This window comes from Bos indicus, chromosome 16 (assembly GCF_029378745.1).
Source record: "Bos indicus isolate NIAB-ARS_2022 breed Sahiwal x Tharparkar chromosome 16, NIAB-ARS_B.indTharparkar_mat_pri_1.0, whole genome shotgun sequence".
In the NCBI taxonomy this organism is placed as follows: Eukaryota; Metazoa; Chordata; class Mammalia; order Artiodactyla; family Bovidae; genus Bos; species Bos indicus.
The window spans coordinates 43,198,338-43,209,975 of NC_091775.1; the positions used below are offsets into that span (position 1 = coordinate 43,198,338).

General features: G+C 49.9%; 1 long non-coding RNA gene across 1 annotated transcript in view; it reads right to left on the minus strand.

Annotated features, from left to right (window-relative positions):
* LOC109570759 (uncharacterized) overlaps positions 1 to 10,135 on the minus strand; it is a 31,672-nt gene extending 21,537 nt beyond the window's left edge. The window contains exon 1 of the long non-coding RNA XR_011560807.1: positions 336 to 10,135. This is a non-coding gene — a long non-coding RNA (uncharacterized lncRNA). The remainder of the gene's footprint in view (positions 1 to 335) is intronic.
* Between the last annotated feature and the right edge of the window lie 1,503 nt (positions 10,136 to 11,638).

Here is an 11,638-nt window from a genome sequence, read left to right on the forward strand (position 1 = left end):
GAAAGAAAGGACAAACTTTTTTTCTTTCTCCACATTCCTTAGGATTATATAACAATAATGTATCCTGCCTAAGGACAGTCTCTGGATTAAACCTTCTGTTATCTTAAAATGTAAATTATGGGAGTAGACCTGGTCTTTACAAGGATGTATCCTGCCTGAGGACAGTGTTATCTTAATGGAAGTAGGTCTGATGAGGTCTTTACAACCTCTAGACATTCTTTGGATTATATAACTTCATTGTTAACACTAGCAAGCGGGTACTCTTTCTGACCCCTTCTGATGCCTATGTCAGAAGCTTTCTCTATCTCCTTTATACTTTAATAAAACTTTATTACACAAAAGCTCTGAGCGATCAAGCCTCGTCTCTGGCCCTGGATTGAATTCTTCTCCTCCGGGGGCCAAGAATCCTGGTGTCTTCACGTGATTCAGCAACAACCTTTCACTTCCCTGGTGGTCCAGTGGTTGAGACGTTGCCTTCCAATACAGAGGATGCTGGTATGATCCCTGGTTGGGGAGCTAAGCTCCCACATGTCTTGTGGCCAAAAAACCAACAAAACATAAAACAGAAGCAGGATTGTAACAAATTCAATAAAGACTTAAAACATTTGAAAAGAAATAAGCTTTGCTTACAATGGGAATAAATCAATAAATAGGAGTGGCCAGCAGTAGGGCTAGAGTCTGCAGGTGACGCCTCCCTGACCTCAGCCCCCCTCAGCCTTCCTCTCAGTCAACTGGCACGCAAGGCAGTTCTCCCGACTCTGAGCACCAGCCAGGCTGGGACGCCGGGTGACATAAGGACGTTAAGCAATCCTTCAGGCCAAAGAATCCCCACACAACAAATTCATTCTGTGCTGTAAAGAACTTGGCTGCACCCCTGCTCAGGCATTTGAGCTCTGAATTGCTGCCCTGGCACTTTGGAGACAGAGAAAGGAGAAATGAGCTCAGGAACTCTGGGAAGAGACCTTTAAACCTGCTTCAGAAATCAGATTTGTCTGGCCACCCACTCACCTGCCCTCCAGGTTTGTATGAAAGGAAGGGACTCTGGAGGGCTGCCTGTGAGGCATGGAAAACAGAGCCAGGAAGGGCAGGGGTCAGGAAAGGGGTTGAATGGGACACACAGACATGGGGGCCTCCCAGGTGAGACCCTTTCTCCTGACCCCGGGAAGCTCTGGGGCAGCCAGAGGTAAGAGCTCTCTCACTGGTGTTGGGATGAGCAGATGTGAAACTTACAGACACAATAACCAGCCTGCACTCCTTCCATTTGTTCAGGCCAAGCTCTGCCCTCCTACCCACAAGGCAGGTTTCATGCGGACCCTTTCTTCCTCCCCAAAGTGGCCTTGGATGCTTGCTCATTCATTCATTTATTCATTCAACACCCTTCCATTGAACATCCCCCTGGGTACCAGTGAACAGAGAGGGAGGGCAGAGTTGATTAATGAAATTCAAGTTCTAAACTCCAGCTAGAACTCATGGCACCAATCATTACAGCTCAACCCCCTCAGGTATCCATTGAAAAACAGGGTCTCCCCGGGGATGCCAATAGGGTCTCCACAAGGGCTTCTCTTGTGGCTCAGTCGGTAAAGAATCTGCCTGCAATGTGGGAGACCTGGGTTCAATCCCTGGGTTGGGAAGGTCCCCTGGAGAAAGGAAAGGCTACCCACTCTAGTATTGTGGCCTGGAGAATTCCATGTATAGTCCTTGGGGTTGCAAAGAATCAGACATGACTGAGCCACTTTCAGGGGTGCCAAAGAAGGTGACCAAAATTGCCCAAGAAAGACTGGGAAGGCTTTCCCAGAGGAGGGCCAATCCGAGCTGGGTCCTGATGGCTGAGTAGGAGTTCATCTCAGAAGGAGAAAGAAAAAGAGGAGAAGAGGAGGTGCAGTGGGGGGTGGAGGGGAGGCGAAAGGGCATTCTAGGCAGAGGAGTAAGCATGTTTAGGCACAGAGGTGGGAAAGTTACGGTATTTGGGGAATCAGCAAAATATAAAAGTGGGGACTTCTCTGGCAGTCCAGTGGTTAAGACTCCGAGCTTCCAATACAGGGAACGCGGGTTCAGTCCCTGGTCAGGGAACTAAGATCCCACATACCATGCAGTGCTGCCAAACAACAACAACAATACAATAGTGGATTTCTGGATTTCACGCGAACTGTGCAGAGAGGGTACAAGGGGGTGTCTTCCATCAGTTCCACATCCCCGGTGAAATATCTCTGGCCTTGCCCACCCATCTCCTTCCTCACCTGTATCAGTTATCCAGTGCCATGTAACAAATTATCCCTAAAATTAGCAGCTTAAAACAACAACAAACATCTAAATGTATTATCCCTTTCTGTTTCTGCGAGACAGGAATTCAGGAGCAAGCTTGCTCTGGGTCTCTTTTGAGGTTGCAGTTAAGATATCAGCCAGGACTGTGGTCATCTGAAGGCTTGGGGCTGGAGGACCTACCTCCAGGATGCTACACTTTCATGGGGCTGGTTGCTGGCAGGAGGCCTCAGTTCCTCTCCACATGGTGGTAGCTTCCCCAGAGTGAGTGATATGAGAGAACAGGGCAGAAGCTGCCTTTATGTATATGTATGCATGTATGAGTGCTAAGTCACCTCAGTCGTGTCTGACCCTTTGAAACCCCATGGACTGTAACCCACCAGGCTCCTCTGGCAATCGGATCCTCCAGGTAAGAATATCAGAGTGGGTTACCATGCCCTCCTCCAGGGGATCTTCTCGACCCAGGGATTTAACCTGCATTTCTTGTGTCTCCTGCACTGGCAAGCTGATTCTTTACCACTGGTACCACCTCGGAAACCCTATGTATATGTATATTTGTGTGTGTATATATATACACACACACAAATGCGTGTGTGTGTGTGTGTGTGTGTGTGTGTGTGTGTGTGAACTGGCCTTTTTTTTTTTTTTTTGGCCACATCATGCATATGGGATCTTAGTTCCCTAACCAGGGATGTAACCCACACCTCCTGGATTGGAAGGGTGGAATCTTAACTACTGGACCACCAGGGAAGTCTCTGAACTGGCCTCAGAAGTCACAGTAATTTCTATAATATCTTATTGAACCCTCATTCAATATGAAAGAAGACCATATAAGGGTGTGAATATCAGGAATTGGGGGTTCTCAGGGATACCTCCCTGATAGCCTTAGTGGGGACAAGCCCTTCTACAGAATTTCAGGGAAGCAGACACTCAGACTCCGAGGCAGTCTTTTCCATCAGTTTCTATGAGACTTTTCAAGGCATCTTCCAATGGTGACTGGTCCATGGCTATGGTGTCAGACAGCCTAGTGATGACTGACCCTGGGGCCGGAGGGCTAGGGCCAGAAGGACCATCTGTGTCTCTCAAATCATGCCAACACATAAGACAGAACCCATCCCTGGTTGTGGTCCAACTGGCCACATGGCTTCTGGAGTGGTTATCTTCAAAGCAGGCTCATAAATGTGCCCTCCAGCACATCCTTATGACATTGCCAGCTGGATGGCCCACACCAGGCAGGGACCAGTCATGTTAGTGAGACCCATGCCAGGCCTCGGACCCATTGAGAGGTTAGTGTGGTAGTTGGGGCATCTGAGTAAGTCTCTACATGCCTGGCCCAGGTCCTCAACAGCTCAGACCTGCTGGCCCCTCAGGCTGTGCAGGCCTTATGTAATTGGAATGCCAGACAGCACCTGCGGACAATTTTATCACACTCTGTATAATGTGTAAATACCATTAAGTTAGACAGATTTTCTCATTAATTCTCGGTCCCAGTGACAGACCAGGAATTAACACAATTGATTTTCCAGTCCCTACTCATTATCAATCATCCCCCTAGAACTTAGTCACATTTCATCTGTTCCACCTGGGCCCCAGCATCCATTTGGAGGCTTCAACATATATTAAACTAATAAAGAGCAATGGGCACTGCCGTGTCTGCCCTGGAAACCAGTGGGGAGGCACAAAGAAAGAAATCTTGGGCAAAGAGTTGCTTCTGGGGCTTGTGTATGGAAGAATGGACAGTCCTGGGGGCGAAGTCTTGTCCCTGGGATGCTGGCATTGGCCAGCAGGTGCTCAGGTGGGGGCATTAGCGACTGCATCCATTATGAATTGCCATGTGACAAACCACCCCAAAATTTAGTGACTTGGAACAACAATGGAGGTGTTTGCTCGTGATTCTGTGGGTGGATGACTTGGGCCAATCTTTTCTGGGTTCCTGTGCAGTCAGCTGGTGGCTGGGAAGAACGGAGGGTCTAAAACTGGCCTGGAACTTCCCTGGTGGTCCAGTGGTTAAGAACCTGCCTAGCAAAGCAGGGAATGTGGGTTCAATCCCTGGTCCTGGAAGATTCCACATACCATAGGGTAACTAAGCCTGTGCACCCCAACTGCTAAAGCTGGTGCACCTAGAACCCATGCTCCATGACAAGAGAAGCCACCACAATGAGAAGCCCGAGTACCGCAACTAGAAAGTAGCCCTCACTCACCACAACTAGAGAAAGCCGTGCATAGCAAGGAAGACCCAGCACAGCCAAAAATAAATGAATAAAAAATTTTAATAATAAAACTGGCCTCACCAACATGTCTGGTGGTTGGTGCAGGCTGCCGGCTGGGTGGTCTGGGGACCTCAGTTTGGACGGCTCCTCTCTTCTTCATGCGGCCTCTCTCCTTTCAGGAGGCTGGACCTGCCTCCTTCATGTGGCTATCCGCCCAGAGCGAGGAGAACAGAAGCTGAAGACCTGTCGAGGTCTGGGCTGGGACAGTGTACAGCTTCCTTTTCATCATCCTCTATTGGTCAAAGTAAGTCAAGGATCGACTCAGATTTAAGGGACTGGGTAGGAGGCTCTGCATCATGACGGGAAGAGTGGGGCAAAAGCACCCTGCTAAGGGGACCTGCCACAGGAAGGGGGCTTGTCCCAAACAGGGTGCCATAGTCACCAGTCTGGGATCAGGCTCTCGGGCCCTCCTCCAATGGACAGTTTCTTTCTGATCCTTCATGCCAAGGGGAGGTGGCAAGCACTGAAGACCTGACTTTGGTACCCACCAAAGCAGGAATGAAATGTGCATTGCAGTGACATAAACAGTGACCACACCCAACGCTAAGGGAGGGGATAGCAGATGGGGGGAGGAGATGACCCACATCAAACTCTTTCTTAAAAATTTTATTGGAATGTAGTCAATTTACAACGTTGTGTTAGTTTCTACTGTACAGCAAAGTTAATGAGTTATACACATATACATACACTGTTGCTGTCATTCAATCACCGTCTTGGCTGAGTCTTTGTGATCCCCTGGACTGACCGCAACAGGCCAGGCTGCCCTGTCCTTCACTATCTCCTGGAGTTTGCTCAAACTCATGTCCATTGAGTCGATGATGCCATCCAACCATTTCATCCTCTGTATACACATATCCACTCTTTTTTTAAAATTAGTTAATTTATTTTGGCTGCACTGGGTCTTCATTGTGTGCACAGGCTTTCCCCAGTTGCAGCGAGTGGTGGCTGCTTTTGGTTGCTGTGAGGGCTTCTCATTGCAGTGGCTTCTTTTTTTGTGGAGCACAGGTTCTAGGCACCTGGGCTCGGGAGTTGTGGCTCAAGGGCTCTGGAGGGTAGGCTCAGTAGTTGTGGTGCACGGGCTTAGTTGCATGTGGGATCTTCCCAGACCAGGGATCGAATCCGTGTCCCCTGCATTGGCAGGCTGATTCTTTACCACTGGACCACCAGGGAAGTCCTCATGTCACAGTCTTAATCCTGCCTCCATTGGACTTCAGTGCCCCAGGGGATGCTTCTGGGCCATCTCACCCACAGGGGTGAGTGGTATTACAATTAATTTTAATAGTAACAAAAGCACACACACAAGTAAATACGTTCTAAACAAGTGCATGTTGTGCGTGAGGTACTCATTCCAGTTCCAAATCCAAAATAATTGTGGATTATCCACTGCTTTTGACTACTTGTTCCATTCCACCCTCACAGCAATTATCTCAATAAAATATTTACCCCCAAAGCCCTTTGTCAAATAGTATTAACAATATCTACTAGACAAAGGGCTTTGGAGGGGTAAATATTTTATTGAGATGTAATGTCCATTCAGAAGAACTCACAAATTGTAAGGGTATATATATCCTGGAGGAGTGACTGGAGGTGAGCAAGCCTTTGAGGCCACTTTCCTTCCATTTTCTCCTGGACAGCGGTCATCACCCAACCCTTGTCACTTGGAAAGCGTGGCAAGCTATTGGACAGTGTGGAAGTCAGGTGAGCTGGCAGGGACGAAGAGAGGAGGGGAGGGTGAGAGACCCTTCCTGAGTGCTTCCTAGAGCAGGACAAAGGGGCTACAGGGGGAGGGGTGAGCCCTCCCTCAGCTCTGATGTTCAGTGAGCCTGCGCGTTCACCAAGAATCATCACTAGGCAATAATAACCATCTTTATGGAGACCATTTCAGATGAATTCTAATGTGCTTTATTATGTGACTTTTTTTTAGAAGTTCTGCTACAGGGAGGTGAAAGAGGTTCTGAATATTAAGTAATAAGAGATTACAAAGGGCATCTCTGCTAGGTGGGCTCATCCCCAGTTAATTAGCTCCCTAATACCCATCAGGTAGGGAGGATGGCAGAACAGGGTCTCCCCAGATCCCACTCAAGGATTAGGCTCTCTTTCCTTTCATCAAAGTTGTCCAGGTGGACCAGGGTGCTCTCTGCCACCCTGGGAAACCCCTGGCTGGGGGCCTGAGCTCACCTGTAATCAGCCCCTGGACCCCAGTAGGGGAGGAGGCAAGCAGAGAGTATGGTGCGGCTCCAGGTGAGGCTTCAGGGTCATGGGGGATGGACAGGACACTGGGGCCTCCATCCACCCCTTCTTTGCCCCATCTATCCCACTGAGATGTGGAGGAGGCACCAGTGGGGACAGAGGGGGTCCCATCTCTGAGCCTCCAGGGTTTGAGGGTCAGCAGAGCATTTAAAGTTCTCCCCATACTCCAAACAGGTGCAGAAGGGCTAGGATAGTTCTTAAGTCTTGTACTGTCAGTCTCAAAGCAGAATGGGGGCTTCCCTGGTGGCTCAGGGGTAAAGAATCTGCCTACTACTGCAGGAGACATGGGATCGATCCCTGATCCGGGAAGAGCCCACATGCCATGGAACAACTAAGCCCATGGCCACAACTGCTGAGCCTGAAGCCTTGAGCCCTAGAGCCCATGCTCCAAAACAAGAGAGTAGCACCTGCTCACCACAACCAGAGAAAAGCCCATGCAGCAATGAAGACCCAGCACAGGCAAAAGTAAATAAATAAATAAAGCCTGAGTTGAATCTTTATTTTTTAAAAAGAATGGGGCAACCAGTGGTGCATGGAAACAGGTCCCTCTGAGAATTGACTCCCCTAAATCCCTCATTCTCTCATCCAACCCCTCAGGCTCTCCCTCCCAGGGCAGCAGCCCATGAGCTGGACAATTCTCTTCTCTTCTGTCTCCCATCAAAACTCACCACCTCACACAGCACTCATTTTGGGCCCCATAGCCTGTTCTCCATAGCGACGGGTAGATTTTGTTTGCCCTCTGTGAGCCCTCCTCAGTTACACACTTATATTTTAGCAAGGACCTCTGGGAGATATAACGCTTTCATTCACAGGGCTGACTGATGATGGAATCTGAGGCACCAGGCAGGTTGCTGCAGAGCTATTTAGGTGCAGGAGAGCCTCTGAGCTTCCATTAAATCATAGCCACGGTGACCTGATGTAAGAGGATATACTGCGCTTTCCCTGAAAAGTTTTCACCCGCAAACCAGCATGCTGCTGTCACGTGTAGGGTCCTGCCTTTAAGAATGTGCTCAGCAGCAGATCACTGAATGAATGGTTGAATCCCAAACAAAAATGCAACCCAGGACTTTGATCTCATCAGCTCTTGACCTCATGTTGCTGCTGTTATTTAGTCACTAAGTGCTGTCTGACCCTTTGCAACCCCATGGACTGTATGTAACCTGTCAGCCTCCTCTATCCATGGGATTCTCCAAGCAAGAACACTGGAGTGGGTTGCCATTTCCTTCTCCAGGGGATCTTCCCGAACCAGGGAGTGAACCTGCCTCTCCTGTGTCTCCTGCGTTGGCGGGAGGGTTCTTTACCACTGAGCCGCCGGGAAGTCCCCTTGACCCCACCCAACCTCCCAGATTCTGAGAGTCAAGGCAGAAGGCCAGAGGTCCCCATCATCCCTTTCCCCAATGTCAATTAAGTGTCCAGTCCAGGTGGTGGACCTCAGAGAGAAGGAAGGAACCAGTCCTCAGCCAGGACAGCTCCTCCCCAAGGCTGACCCAGACCACTCAGGGCAAGGGTGGAGGTCCTTCCCGCACCCAGTCCATCCCAAACTCCAAATCCCACAGAAATGCAACCTTCCAGAAAGAGCCTGAAATAGACACACAATTCTGTCTCGGTTTCTCTGTTCCCCCTCCTGCACTTAAGTGCCTATTAGGGATAAAGGGACGGGAACAGAGGACAATAACATCTGTTTTTCCAACAAGCTCATGACAATGTGGATCCGGGGGCGGAGCTCATGTCAGCACAGGCGCCCAGATGCAGCCCCACGGTTGCAGAAGCAACCGGCACTCCATCATTTCTGAGATTATCTCCCCGTTGTCCTCCTGCTTGTTTGCTTTATCCTCACCCGGGGAGCTATCATTGCTCTCCGCAGGATCAGACCTGCCTCTCGGCTTGCTTTTTATCTCTGTCATGGGCTGGGCTTCTGCTTCAGAAGAAAGTTGGGACTCTCAAGTCCTCCGATCTTGGTGCTGCCTTCTCAAGGCTGGGACCAAGGTCAGGATGCTGGTCCACACCACAGAGCCTGGTGGAAAGAGCACTGGGTGAGGAGTCAAAGGACTTGGCTTCTAATCCCAGCTTGGCCACTGGCTCTGTGACCTCTCAAGGATGGATCTGTCTAGGGATATTGAGAGTACGGTGCTTAACTTTGCAGCAGGAGCCTCGGTTTCCTCATCTATGAGATGGACGACACAAATCATAACCCCATCCTGGAACTGAGATGAGTCCCACATGTGATGCACACATGAAAGTGAACTGAAAGTGGCACTCAGGCGTGACTGACTCTGCAAGTTCATGTACTATGTAGCCTGCCAGGCTCCTCTGTCCACAGAATTCTCCAGGCAAGAATCCTGGAGTGGGTTGCCACTCCCTTCTCCAGGGAATCTTCCCGGCCCAGAGATGGAACCCAGGTCTCCTGCACTGCAGGCAGATTTTTTACTATCTGAGCCACCCGGGAAGCCCGATGATGTGAACCTAATTCAGGTCAGACAGCAGAAACATTGAGGACAAGGGCCCTGAGGCACTGCAGTGTGGGTTTTGGTAGGAAATTTTGTCTGAGGCTGTTCAGCCCAAAGATGATATCTGCCAAAGATGCAGGAGACATGCTTCTGTTCCAGACTGGAGGGACGGCTGAGATGACCTCAGGCTGCACAAAGCAAATAGAATCATCCATCCTCCTCTCGGCAGTGGTAACCCCAAGACGCTCTCCCTGATGGGCCCCTCAACCCTGCTTCTTCTACCTCTCCTTCAATAAACACAGGGCAACTAGTTCAAGAAGGCCCCATGTGCAGGGGGAGCTGGAAGAAGGGTTAGGGAGGGAAGCAGGAGGAGAGGCAGGAAAGGGAATGGGAGAGGAAGACAATGATGAGAGAAGCAGCTGTGGTTCTTTCCATATTTTAAAGGAGATTTAAATTGAAAATGAGGTTTACAAAAAACAAAAACAACCCATCACACTTTCCACCACCCTCCCTGCCTTTGTAAGGAGAAGCATTGAAAATGAACAAGATTTTAAACCAAATGAGCGCTGCGTAGAGAGTAAAAGAGCCGATTCAGGTGGAGGATCTGCCATTCTGTGACCCTGTGACCTTGCGCAAGCACTGGTCTCAAGGTTGTGGGGAGGTGGGAAGGAAACCCTCCCAGAGAAAGTGTGGTAAACTTGGAGGATGGAGACTGTACCCCTGGGCAGTGTGGACTGTACCACTCCCACGGCTTAGACCCCCTCCTCCCAGCAGCCCAGGCCACTTCCAAGAGCAGCCAGCCAGACTGGGTGATCAGACCCTCTGCAAGGGACTGGAGAACGGGTACCGCAGATCTCCCCAGCCGGCAGTGGGGTGTCTGGGGCAGGGCCTGGCCTCTCCGGGGGCGGAGGTGGCGGGGGGGCGGGGGGGGGGGTACCGCCTGAGGAAGCAGGTCTTCTCCCAGCTCGCAGGCTGAACAAGATTAGCTTGCAACGGAGGGCTGGGGGCTCAGATTTCACAGCAGTCTTCCCCACCTGACTAATCTTCCGCTCAACACCTCCCCGCTGTCCCTTCTCAGAAAAGCAATGGCTCTTCTCATGAAAGCAGCCCGCCCCATGCCCCACCTCTGTCCTGAGCTGGCAGGATAACGGACTGCTCCATCTCCCTGCTCTGCCCGAGTGGCTTGGGGCTATCATTTGCTCACAGCCCCCGTGGTTTCCTTTTATCCTCTCTGGAATTGCACGGAGATTGGTTATCTGGTAATTGAGATTGTTTTACAAGGTGTCGCTCATTGCATTGAGTTTCATTAATTTTCAGCTCATCCTGAACACCCAGAGCAATAACTGCCCTGTCAGTGAGGAAGCAGAGGGGTGGGTGTCCCTGCATGTATACACATGCACACACATACACACGTGTACATAGGTGCACACACATGTATGTGGGCAAGTTTTTTTTTTAATATAATGACAACCCTGGTAAAACAGACTTCAGATGTTTGCTGAATGTCCTTCACTGGTTGAACCCTGACAGGAGCCCAAGGAGATGAGGGCATCACTCCCCATGGCACTTAGGAAATATGATGCCCTGAAAATTCCTTTAACTTAGAGATTTTTTATTTTTGGCCACACTGTGTGGCATGAGGGATCCTAGTTCCCCAAACAGGGATCAAACCCACGCATCCTGCAAAGGAAATGAGGAGTCTTTATTTATTTATCTGGCTGCACTGGGTCTTTAGTTGCAGCATGCAGGCTCTAGTTTCCTGACATGGATCAAACCAGTGTCCCCTGAATTGACAGGCAGGTCCAGAGTCTTAACCACTGGACCACCAGGGAAGTCCCTAACTTAGAGATTCTTGAAGCTCCTCTGAATGACAGGCCACTTACATCCGTACATAAGACCATCTGTCTCTCCATCCAATACTCTCTTAGCACCTGCTCAATGGTCAGGCTCCCAGCACCATGGGGCATTCAAAGAGGAAGCCATTTAGACCAGACGAAAGGCTTCTTGAGGAAGCCCCAAGACCAGAAGCTCAGGGGTACTAGGCTCTGGTAGGGGAGGGCCAACTGTCCCACAGTTACCCCACTGGGATTCCAATCTCCTGAGCAAAGGTTCTAAATGGGTTTCCTCATAGAACCTTGTGTGGGTGCCAAAGCAGAGCCCCCCCCCAGGAAATTACTAAATGGATCCCCTCCCCAACGCACACATAGAGTTTCACAGTGAATAGTTTCATTTCTCTTCAGTCTCCCTTACTATTTTATAAGCCCAGTGGGGCACGGACTTGGTCACCTTGTATTTTTAGCTTTTAACACAGCGCCTGACACTTATCAGTGGAACAGTGGTAAAAAAATCTGCCGCCAATGCAGAAGATGCAAGAGATGCAGGTTCAATCCCTGGGTCAGGAAGATACCCTGG